A 9,784-nucleotide genomic window follows, 5' to 3' on the forward strand; every position below is an offset into this window, starting at 1 on the left:
TGGCCCGAGGGTCCTGGGCGCGGAGCGGAGCCTGGCCGGGCGGAGCCGGAGCGGACGTGACCCCCTCACAGGCCGCCTCGCCCCGGGCTTCTCCGCGCAGCCGCCTTAGCCGCGTGGAAACCCCCTCCCCACCCCCACCCCCGCAGCGCCATTGTTTCCACATCCTCCGGCCTCGCCCCAGAGTCACATCCCCTTTGCGTCCCCGGGAACCCAGGTGTTTTTTTTTTTTTCCAGAATCCTTGCAACGCGGTGCTTAGTTAGCTTTCCCTTTAGTTGGGAAACTCCGGGGGGTGCTTTGAAAGCAAAACGCGGACTGTGCAGAAAGGAAAGGCTTGGGGTCAGGGGGAAAGCCTTTTGTATCCTTTGCACGTCCGGTTTAGAAAATCGGGAGAATGGAGCCAAGCCAGGGATCATGCAGACTCTAAAACGCACGGTAAAGCAAACCCATAAGCAAAGCTTCGCGAATATTCGAGAAGACGTTCCCGAACTGGGTGCCCAAGGTCGTTATGTCCTTGGAGGCGAAACTCGTGAGACTCGGTTTTGCCAGCGGATTGGGGTATTGATAACTTTAGAGAGAAGACTGGAAGCCCCGAAACGGCTCACGTTTGGACGGAACAAAGTGTAGGCATGATCCAAAAAAAAAAAAAAACCACCAAAAATGGTTGGGGGACGTGTAGCAAGCATTTACACAAAGTCAGGAAGGGTAAGCGTGTGAAGGAAGGAACGCCAGCCCACCGGGATGCGTTAGATCTCGGCAGCCTCCCCGGGCTCGCTCGCCAGCTCTTGTCGCAAGAGACAGCCGCACACAGAGGCCAGTAGAGGCCCTTTCTGGAAGCGATTTCTACATTTAGTAGACTTCTTAAGCAGATTACCCCAGGCCGCTCGGGCTTCTCCAGTAACAGGGCAATCAGAACGCGTGCAGTATAAGCTCAGCACCAACCCGCAGGACCCCAGGCGGTCTGGGGGACAAAGGGACACCTTGCCGCGCCTAAAATGGCTGCGGTGTTTCCCAGGCTGCTGCTGGGTTACGTAATGGAGATGAAGGCCGTCAGTAAGCCCACTGTAACCTTTCTTCAAAAAGCATTCCATAGTACCTACTGTCCTCCAGAGGAAACATGACAGGCATTTTAAAAGTTGCGAAAAAACTCCCAAGTCATGGGGGTGGGGTTTTTCGGGGGGGGGGGGTGCTGTTTGCTCTACTTATGTGTGATTCTGTTTTTGCCTACATTTTCAACTCAAATGTGCTGGCTAGTTAAGTTTTAAAAAACGCGTGGGTACCTAGTGTGCAATCAAGTTGCGTGAACTGTCACGAAAAATCTGGAAAGTCTTGTAAAACTGGATTCTATTTTTAACCCTGCCCTGGAACTATTTTTGTTTCCCTCACAAAGGCGGCGGAGGGTTATTGAGATCGCGGTGTGATCCGTCATTCGTCTATAAATACGCCTCTCCGGGGCTCTGCGGCAGGCTTTCAGGCAGCGAGCGCAGAGGCGGCCGGGAGGTAGGAGGCACTGCCTGAGGAGATTGCAGATAAGTTTTTCTCTGAAAAAGAGATAGACAGGAATTGATACGATTCTTTAGGAAACGTAAAATAGTGCTAATGCTTATTGAGATATTGCTTAGCATGAAACTCTTAGAGTAATTTAATCTTAAAAAGATCTTCTGTAAGGGAAAAGATGAAGACTTCTAGGTTGAGAAAGAGGAAAGATCTTTCTAGAACAAGACGGAGGTTAAGAGACGAAGCTTCTTCATGCAGTGGAAAAAACTTAGGCTTTAAAGATTGAGGCCAGAACTGCCAAGCCCGGGATTCAAAAAATCCTTAAATTGAAGGGCAGCCGTGTAGATTGACGTTAAAAATGTAAGCGACCTAAACAGGGCCTAAATGCTATTTTAAAAAGACGAGTTGTAGACGATTTAAAAAAATTTAAGTTTATTCTAAAAAGATTTAAGTTGAAGGTGCCTTAAGAGATAGGCCTTCAAATTCATGGCGCAGGGAGGATTGCATCATTTGAAACTTGGTTCTTAAAATGATAAATACTAATTGGAAGTGGTAGGATAAAAATTTGGAGAGCTTAGAAAATTGGAGAACTCAGAAGACAGAAGTACAGGAAGGTGAAGACTTAAAGACAGAAGTACAGGAAGGTGAAGAAAAGACTTAGAGAAGATAGGAAAACTGGAAGAAAAATTACGGCTTTTAGAAGACAGAAAATTAAAAGTCCAAAGGGAGGAAGCAGAAGAAAAGGTGTGTTAGACAAACTAGAAAACCAAGGCAACTAAGGTCTCAGGTTACAAGTTCAGGAGAAAAGCAGAAGTTGGAAACGAGGTGGAAGATGCCTTCAGGGAAAGTATTTCAGGTAGAATACGAAAAGCTAGGACGACTATTGAGCGCGAGCTTAGAAGAGAGACGTCAAAAAGAAGATAGAAAAGGTTAAAGCCAAAAACAAAAAATTGGATTCAGTACAAGAACAGGAAAACTAAGGAGGAAACTAATATTTATTAGAATTTCTTATAAACGCCCATGAATTTACTTTCTGGTGATGCAGAAGCTAGATTTGAGAAGATGAGGGTGTTAAAACAACTCTAGACCGGCGCCAACTTAGAAGAATTATTCAGAAGCTAGAAGGGGAATCAGTTTAAAATTACAGCGTTTCATGGCCTTGGTACTAAAAAGACTTGAAATTACTTAAGAACCAAGGTAGCATATTTTTGGAGAGCTAAAAATGTCAAAGTCTTTAAATGCAGTAGCTTAGTGTCTTTTGGAAAATTTAAAGAACTTTCATAACTGAAGTAATTCAAGATCAAGAATAACTTCCAACTTAACATTTCTGCATTGGACTTTGGGCTAAGATGATTTTAAATCCTGAGGACTAGCGTAATTGGCAGCTGACCCAGGTGCTACGCAGAAGTGGATTCAGTGAACCTAGGAAGACAGGAGCAGCAGACAGGATTCCAGGAACCAGTGTTTGGTGAAGCTAGGACTGAGGAGCCAGCAGCAGTTCGTGGTGAAGATAGGAAGGAAGGAAGGAGAAGTCCAGGAGCCAGTGCGGTTTGGTGAAGGAAGCTAGGAAGAAAGAAGGAGCCCTAACGATTTGGAGGTGAAGCTAGGAGAGAGGCTTCCAGGAAGGAGGAGGAGCCAGTGCGATGTGGTGATGAAGCTAGCGAGCGGCTTGGCGGCTGTGGCTCGGTGACCACGAGGAGGCGGCGAGCAGGCGGTGTGGAGGATAGATAGAGGATCCTAGAGCAGCAAGCATCCCAGTGTGCAAGGCCGCAGGGAGAGCGAGCGAGCGAGCGAGTGGTGTGGTAAAAATCCGTGAGGTCGGCTAATGTGTTTTTTGTAACTGGAGTACGGTAACCTTTATTTGTTTTTCCAATGGTAACGGGGGAGTCGTGTATCTAAGCGCCAAGGGATTTGACGGGGTGTAGGCCGATTCCGGGTGTTGTAGGTTTCTCTTTTTCAGGCTTGTTTTCTCATGCATCTTGTCTGAAGCTTTTGAGGGCAGACTTCCAAGGCCCGGAGGAATGGTAGATGGCAAGTTTTTTTTGTTTATAACCAATTTGATTTGAACCAAATGAATTTGATAGAACAACTTTGAGACCAGATCTTGGCAAGTTTTGTAAGAAGTTTTTATTTTTAGCTTGGGGTAATGAAGCATTTCAGTTTGTGAATAGATGACCTATTTTTCTTCCCTCACCCTGTATTAAAGTTATGTAAATGTGGAGTTTGGGTGTGTAACTCTGGGGGGGGAAGTTTTCTTGTGGGGATGGGGGGGGCAAAATATGTTTTGAGTTCTTTTCCCCTTAGGTCTGTCTAGACTCCCAAAGGCAAATGACTCAAGGTAACAGAAAAAAAGAAAATCCAGTATCAGGATAATCAGAACACCACAGGTTTACAGTTTCTAGAAACTAGAGCACGAGCAGCTCTCAGTTTTGAGTTCTGTGGCGGAGCTGTCCATTGGAGAAATGGCTGGTAGTTACTCTTTTTTTCCACCCCTTTGTCAGCTTTTTAATACATAACCCTTTAAATTTGTCATATTTACTTATTTTGGGGTGGTCTTAACAGGGAAGAGGGTGGGGGAGAAAATTTTCTTTCTAAGATTTTCCACAGATGCTATAGTACTATTGACAAACTGGGTTAGAGAAGGATTGTACTGCTATGCTGTTGGCACGAACACCTTCAGGGATTGGAGCTGCTTTTTTCCTTGGAAGAGTATTCCCAGTTGAAGCTGGAGTGGTACAGCACAGTGCAGCTTTGGTTCATATTCAGTCCTCTCAGGAGCACTTCAGAAGAGCTTGACTAGGCCAAATGTTGAAGTTAAGTTTTCAAGTAACGTGACCTTTAAAATCACTTTTATTAAAGGGGAGGGCAAATTTTGGCAATTGGTAGTTGGCAGTGGCCTGTTAATGGTTGGGATTTGGGAGGGTTGGGGTTAGGTAATTGTTTAGTTTATGATTTCAGATAATTCATGCCAGAGAACTTAAATACTTAGGATGGAAAAACTAAAGAAATCTCAACTTCCAAGTTGGCAAGTAACTCCCGATCCTCTAGTTTTTGTTTTCCCCCAATGTTTGAATTGGGCAGCTGGGGAAGTTCATGAAGATCCATTGGATTCACAGTGTAGGGCTTGGGGAAGGCAAGTACAGGACTGGGGGTTGGTCTAGCCCACTGGCTGACTTAGAAACTTTGGGAACTTTGAAAAATGACTTAAAGTTTGTTTGGATATGGTAGTGTGTGGTTCTCTTTTGGAATTTTTTTCAGGTGATTTAATATAACTTAATACTACTGTAGGAGCTTCAGAGCAAAGGAAGTGGCTTAATGATCCTGAAGGGATTTCTTCTGATGGTAGCTTTTATATTCTCAAGTAAGATTCTATTTTCAGTTGTGTATAAGCAAGTTTTTTTCTTAGTGTAGGAAAAGTATTTTTCTTTTGTATGACTGCAAACAAGATGCTAAGGTATGCTTCAAAATTGCTGTAAATTGTGTATTTTAATCATAACTGATACAGAGGGTGGGTCTTTGTGGATGAGGGAGGGGAAACCTTTTTTTTTCTGTAGACTTTTTTCAGATAACTTCTTCTGAGTCATAACCAGCCTGGCAATATGATGGCCTAGATGGAGAGGGAACAGCTCCTTGGTGAATGATAAGTAAAGGCAGAAAAGATTCTATTTCATACCTCCATTGGGGAAAAAGCATAACCTTGAGATCCTTACTACTGATGAACGCATGGTCTGCATATGCAAAAAAAAAAAAAAAAAATTAACCAAATGAAACTACCAATTTAAAGTTAATGGAATCTACCATTTAAAAGTTCTGGCCTATCAAGCTATACCCACACACAAAAATGAATTGATGAGAAATAATATAATGAATTGATGAGAAATGCAACGAAGATCAAGTGTCCATCTCAAAATGCTGCTTTTACAAAAGCAGAATAAAGAAATGAAATGAAAATAATACTACATTAATCGTGGAATAAAAGAAGCTGAAATAATTCAGAGTGGGATCAAGTGGATTGAGAGGAGGAGGCTGTGCTGTTTGCCAATCTTTCGTTTGCCTCAGACAGGTTTCTCTTCATTATCAGAAGAGTTGCTTCATTTCATCTGGGAGCAGAAAACAGCAGGCAGCTGTTAACAGATAAGTTTAACTTGCACCTGCAGTATTGCATGTTAGGGATAAGTGCTTATTTTAAATAAGAGCTGTGGATGTCTTGAGTATTGAACATGGCCGTTTTTCCTGATCCCTTCCCTAGGGGATTCCAGGATTGTGAGGAATTTTCCCATCTAGCCTTTGTAAAGTTAGACAGGACTTGTACCTGTGGGCTTCCATGATGGGATCGCACACCTCACTCAGGCAAGTAATTCCTAAAAGCCTTGAGGGTGGTGCCTTTATATAATAAGGCGGCGTTTTATAAACCTAAGAAAACTTGTTTAGCATTGAATCGCTTAAATCCTACAAAAGGATAGCATAATGTGTTAAGAATCGGATGCTGTTAATCTTGCTAAAATGTGTTGTGATGTACGTTGTGCAGAAAACATAAAATCGTTCAAAATAAAACCATTTTAATATAGAGAATGTATGCTTTTAGAAAGCTGTCTCCTCATTTAAATAAAGTATTGTTTGTTTGTAGTTAGTGTTGGGCAATCTTGGGGGGATTCTTCTCTAATCTTTCAGAAACTTTGTCTTCGAAACACACTTTAATGGACAAGATCAGGAATTGAGCGGAAGAACGAATTTAACTTTAAGGCAGGAAAAACATTTTATCCTTCGTAAAGTGATGAGCATTTAATAATTCCAGGCACATGGCAATAGAGGCCCTCTAAATAAGGAATAAATACCTCTTAGACAGGTGGGAGAGTATGATCAGAATAACAGGTAACTACACCAACACCGTTTCTAGAAAGTCAGGGGTCTATAAATTGACAGTGGTAGAGTAATACAATACTGTCCACATTCCAGAGTTTGCATGTTAACTTTTAAATGCTTATAATCATCTCATCTGGTGTTAGCCAACGTTTATACAACTGGCCTTTCATATAGGTATGGGGGGGGCATGTGGGTTTTTAAAGAATTTTCCTTTGCAGAGGCTTCATTTCATCCTTCATGAAGCTGTTCAGGATTTTGACTTGCATATAAGCGCTTGGCTCTGCCTTCTGTTCTCCTAGTGAGTGTGTGAGACCTTGCAGTGTATCCGCATAATACTCAAGTAAATTTTTTTTCCCCTGTTTTGGAGGGAAGGGAGGAGGGGGTGGGGCTTACTTGTTTTAGCTTTTTTTTTACAGACCACACAGAGAATGCAGTTGTCTTGACCTCAGGTCTGTCTGTTCTGTTGGCAAGTAATGCAGTACTGTTCTGATCTGCTGCTATTAGAATGCATTGTGAAACGACTGGAGTATGATTAAAAGTTGTGTTCCCCCCCAATGCTTGGAGTAGTGATTGTTGAAGGAAAATCCAGCTGAGTGATAAAGGCTGAGTGTTGAGGAAATTTCTGCAGCTTTAAGCATTCGTGTTTGTGATTGAAGTCGAGTACCTTTTGCTGTGCTTCTTTAGGTAAAATGCTTTTTGTTCACTTCTGGTAGGGGGCGGTGGGGAGGGCACTGAAGCCTTTAGTCTTTTCCAGATGCAACCTTAAAATCAGTGACAAGACATAAATTCCAAACAAGCAACAGTCTTCAAGAAATGTAACTGGCAAGTGGAAATGTTTATCAGTTCAGTGGTCTTAGTGCATTGTCTTTGTGTGGGTTTCTCTCTCCCCTCCCTTGGTCTTAATTCTTATACGCAGGAACATTCAAAACAGCAGACGTATGCGAAGGGCCAGAGAAGCCAGACCAGTAAGGAAAAAAAAATAGCTTATTTACTTTAAATAAACATTCCATTTAAAATGTGGGGATTGGGAACCACTAGTTCTTTCAGATGGTATTCTTCAGACATGTAGAAGGAGCTTCCAGTTGAATTCACCAGTGGACAAAATGAGGACAACAGGTGAACAAGCTTTTTTCTATATTTACGTACCAAGTCGGATCCATGATGAGTAAATAATTTAGTGTTAAATAGTTTCAGCTTTATGCTGGAATGAATAGCATGTGAGCAAGCTGTTTGTTGGCCTGGGGGTGGAGGGGTGAGGTGGGCGCTAAGCCTTTTTTTAAGATTTTTCAGGTATCCTTCCCTAAAGGCACCGAAGGCTTAAAGTAGGACAACCATGGAGCCTTCCTGTGGCAAGAGAGACAACAATGCGCTCTTATACTAAGGTCAATAAAAACGGTGTCGGCCTCATAACCCCATCTTCTGTTAGAAACGAGGACTCGCCTCCACGCCCTTGGCAGACATGCACTGAGGCTCTTTTTGGAGAATGGAGCATCTAAAGGAATGCTTTGAGTACCTTGTATACTCTTGGGCCTGTCTGACCTTTGATTGTGCTGCTTTTACAGCAGCTCTTTAATAAAAAGCCCAAACGTCCAGTGACGGTTGAAGGGGAGGGAAAGGGGAAAGCGGGCAACCACTTTTCCCTAGCTTTTCCAGAAGCCTGTTAAAAAGCAAGGTCTCCCCACAAGTGACTTCTCTGCCACATCGCCACTCCCTGCCTTTGGCCTAGCGCAGACCCTTCACCCCTCACCTCGATGCCGCCAGTAGCTTGGATCCTTCAGGCCATGATCCATAATCGGTTTCAAGGTAACAGTGGTGCTGAGCTGTTCCTTCCGGTGGGTTGCACTACTAGAAGAGGCCATTAATTTGCCTGCAAATAGTTAACGTTATTAAAAGCACAACTAAAAGCTCAAAGATACTTTAAATCTATAACCCCATTATCCAGTGATTAAAACACTTAAACCAGTGAATGGAGAATAATGTTTTAAGACTGTCATGTTGGGTGGGAGAATCTACCTTGTAAACTGAAGAAACATCGGCGTTTTAGTCTCGAGGACTGTTGGGTGGGATTGCAAAAATTCTCTGCTAAGACTTTTTCAGGTGAACATAACAGACTTGGCCAAGCTAGCATCTTAGCTGAAGCAGATTCTCCAGTGTTCTTCAGTAGGGTTGTAAAGGTTTTTCTTTTCCTGAGAAAACAAGTTTTGTTTTCTCAGGTTTTGCTTTTTGGCCTTTTCCTAGCTTAAAAAAAAAAAAAGCAAAAGATGCTGGTGGTTGGCACTCCTGGTTTCCAGGACAGGGTTCAAATCCCTGCGGCGTCTTTGCTTGACTCTGACCTCTGTCTTCAGAACTCTTTCCGTTTTCCTTCTCTCTAGTTCTAGGCTTTTGGGGTTGGGGAAGGTGGGAGAGGACTTTGTTAGATTCGTCAGAAACCGAAATCAGTTCGTGTTTATGTGGGATCCTGATGATAACTAACTTGTCTCTAATTTTCAGGTAGTCCCCGTGCATCTAGTACATGAAGAAACCTCACTATTGAAAGCTGAAAATTTCTTACTAATAAAAATAAAAAGGAAAACTTTTCATACGTGTGATTCTTCTATGAACCAAACTTCTGTGCGTGAGCAGCTGAGAGAAGATGGGGCGTTTTGTGGGGGTTTGTCCACCTTGTTACTGGCTCGTGTGAAAGATCAGCATAATCTTCGAGTAGGGGAGTGACTTGGGGGAAGTGGTAGAGAGTCCACCACCTAAAAGGACCCAGTACCGTCCCCACAGAAGCAGCAGCAGCTTCGTCCTGCAGCAGTTGGGGAGCTGGGCCGGGGTGTAGAGAAACAGCTGGGAGCGAGGAAGGAGAGTTCTCCATTGCTTCAGTGAAATAACACTTGCAGGCATAGAGGCGCTTTGTGCGTTTAATAAGAAGTAGCTCTGTGGCCATCTGTTACTCCTGATAACACCCTTAATCAGTTGTTGGTGCCCCAGACAAGTTGGTCACAGAGTCCCCTTGTTTTGTGGAACGGCCTGGATAGGTGGTCTTCAGGTCTTCCCTTTTCAGTTAAAGTGAAAATACTGAAATACCACCTTCCCCAGCCCCCCAGTGAAATACCCTCATGGTGTTAACCTGGCTGCTAAGTCCCTTCCACTCCCAACTGACCTATTGCCTGAAGGGGTGGGAGAGGCTCATTCCACCCAGCCAGGCCTAGGAGAGTGGGGGACCCTGGTCTACAGAAGATGCTACACCCAGCAGAGGCCTCCCATCCTGGTTCACCTGATGGCCACAGATCAGTCCAGTGGAGGGGCCTCAGTGAACTGAATTTTTTTTTTTTTCTACGTTACAACTCTGGAAGATGTTACTCATGTGTTAAAAATGGAAAAGCAGGGGCGCCTGGGTGGCGCAGTCGGTTAAGCGTCCGACTTCAGGCAGGTCACGATCTC

At 43.7% G+C, this 9,784-nt stretch overlaps 1 long non-coding RNA gene across 1 annotated transcript; it reads left to right on the forward strand.

Moving 5' to 3' along the window:
- Nucleotides 1-1,164: 1,164 nt before the first annotated feature.
- On the forward strand, nt 1,165-8,935 carry LOC123380649. The gene is made up of 2 exons (XR_006586704.1): nt 1,165-2,109; nt 2,140-8,935. It is a non-coding gene; the product is annotated as an uncharacterized LOC123380649 (long non-coding RNA).
- Nucleotides 8,936-9,784: the final 849 nt, after the last annotated feature.

Source organism: Felis catus, chromosome D1, assembly GCF_018350175.1.
Source record: "Felis catus isolate Fca126 chromosome D1, F.catus_Fca126_mat1.0, whole genome shotgun sequence".
Classification (NCBI taxonomy): Eukaryota; Metazoa; Chordata; class Mammalia; order Carnivora; family Felidae; genus Felis; species Felis catus.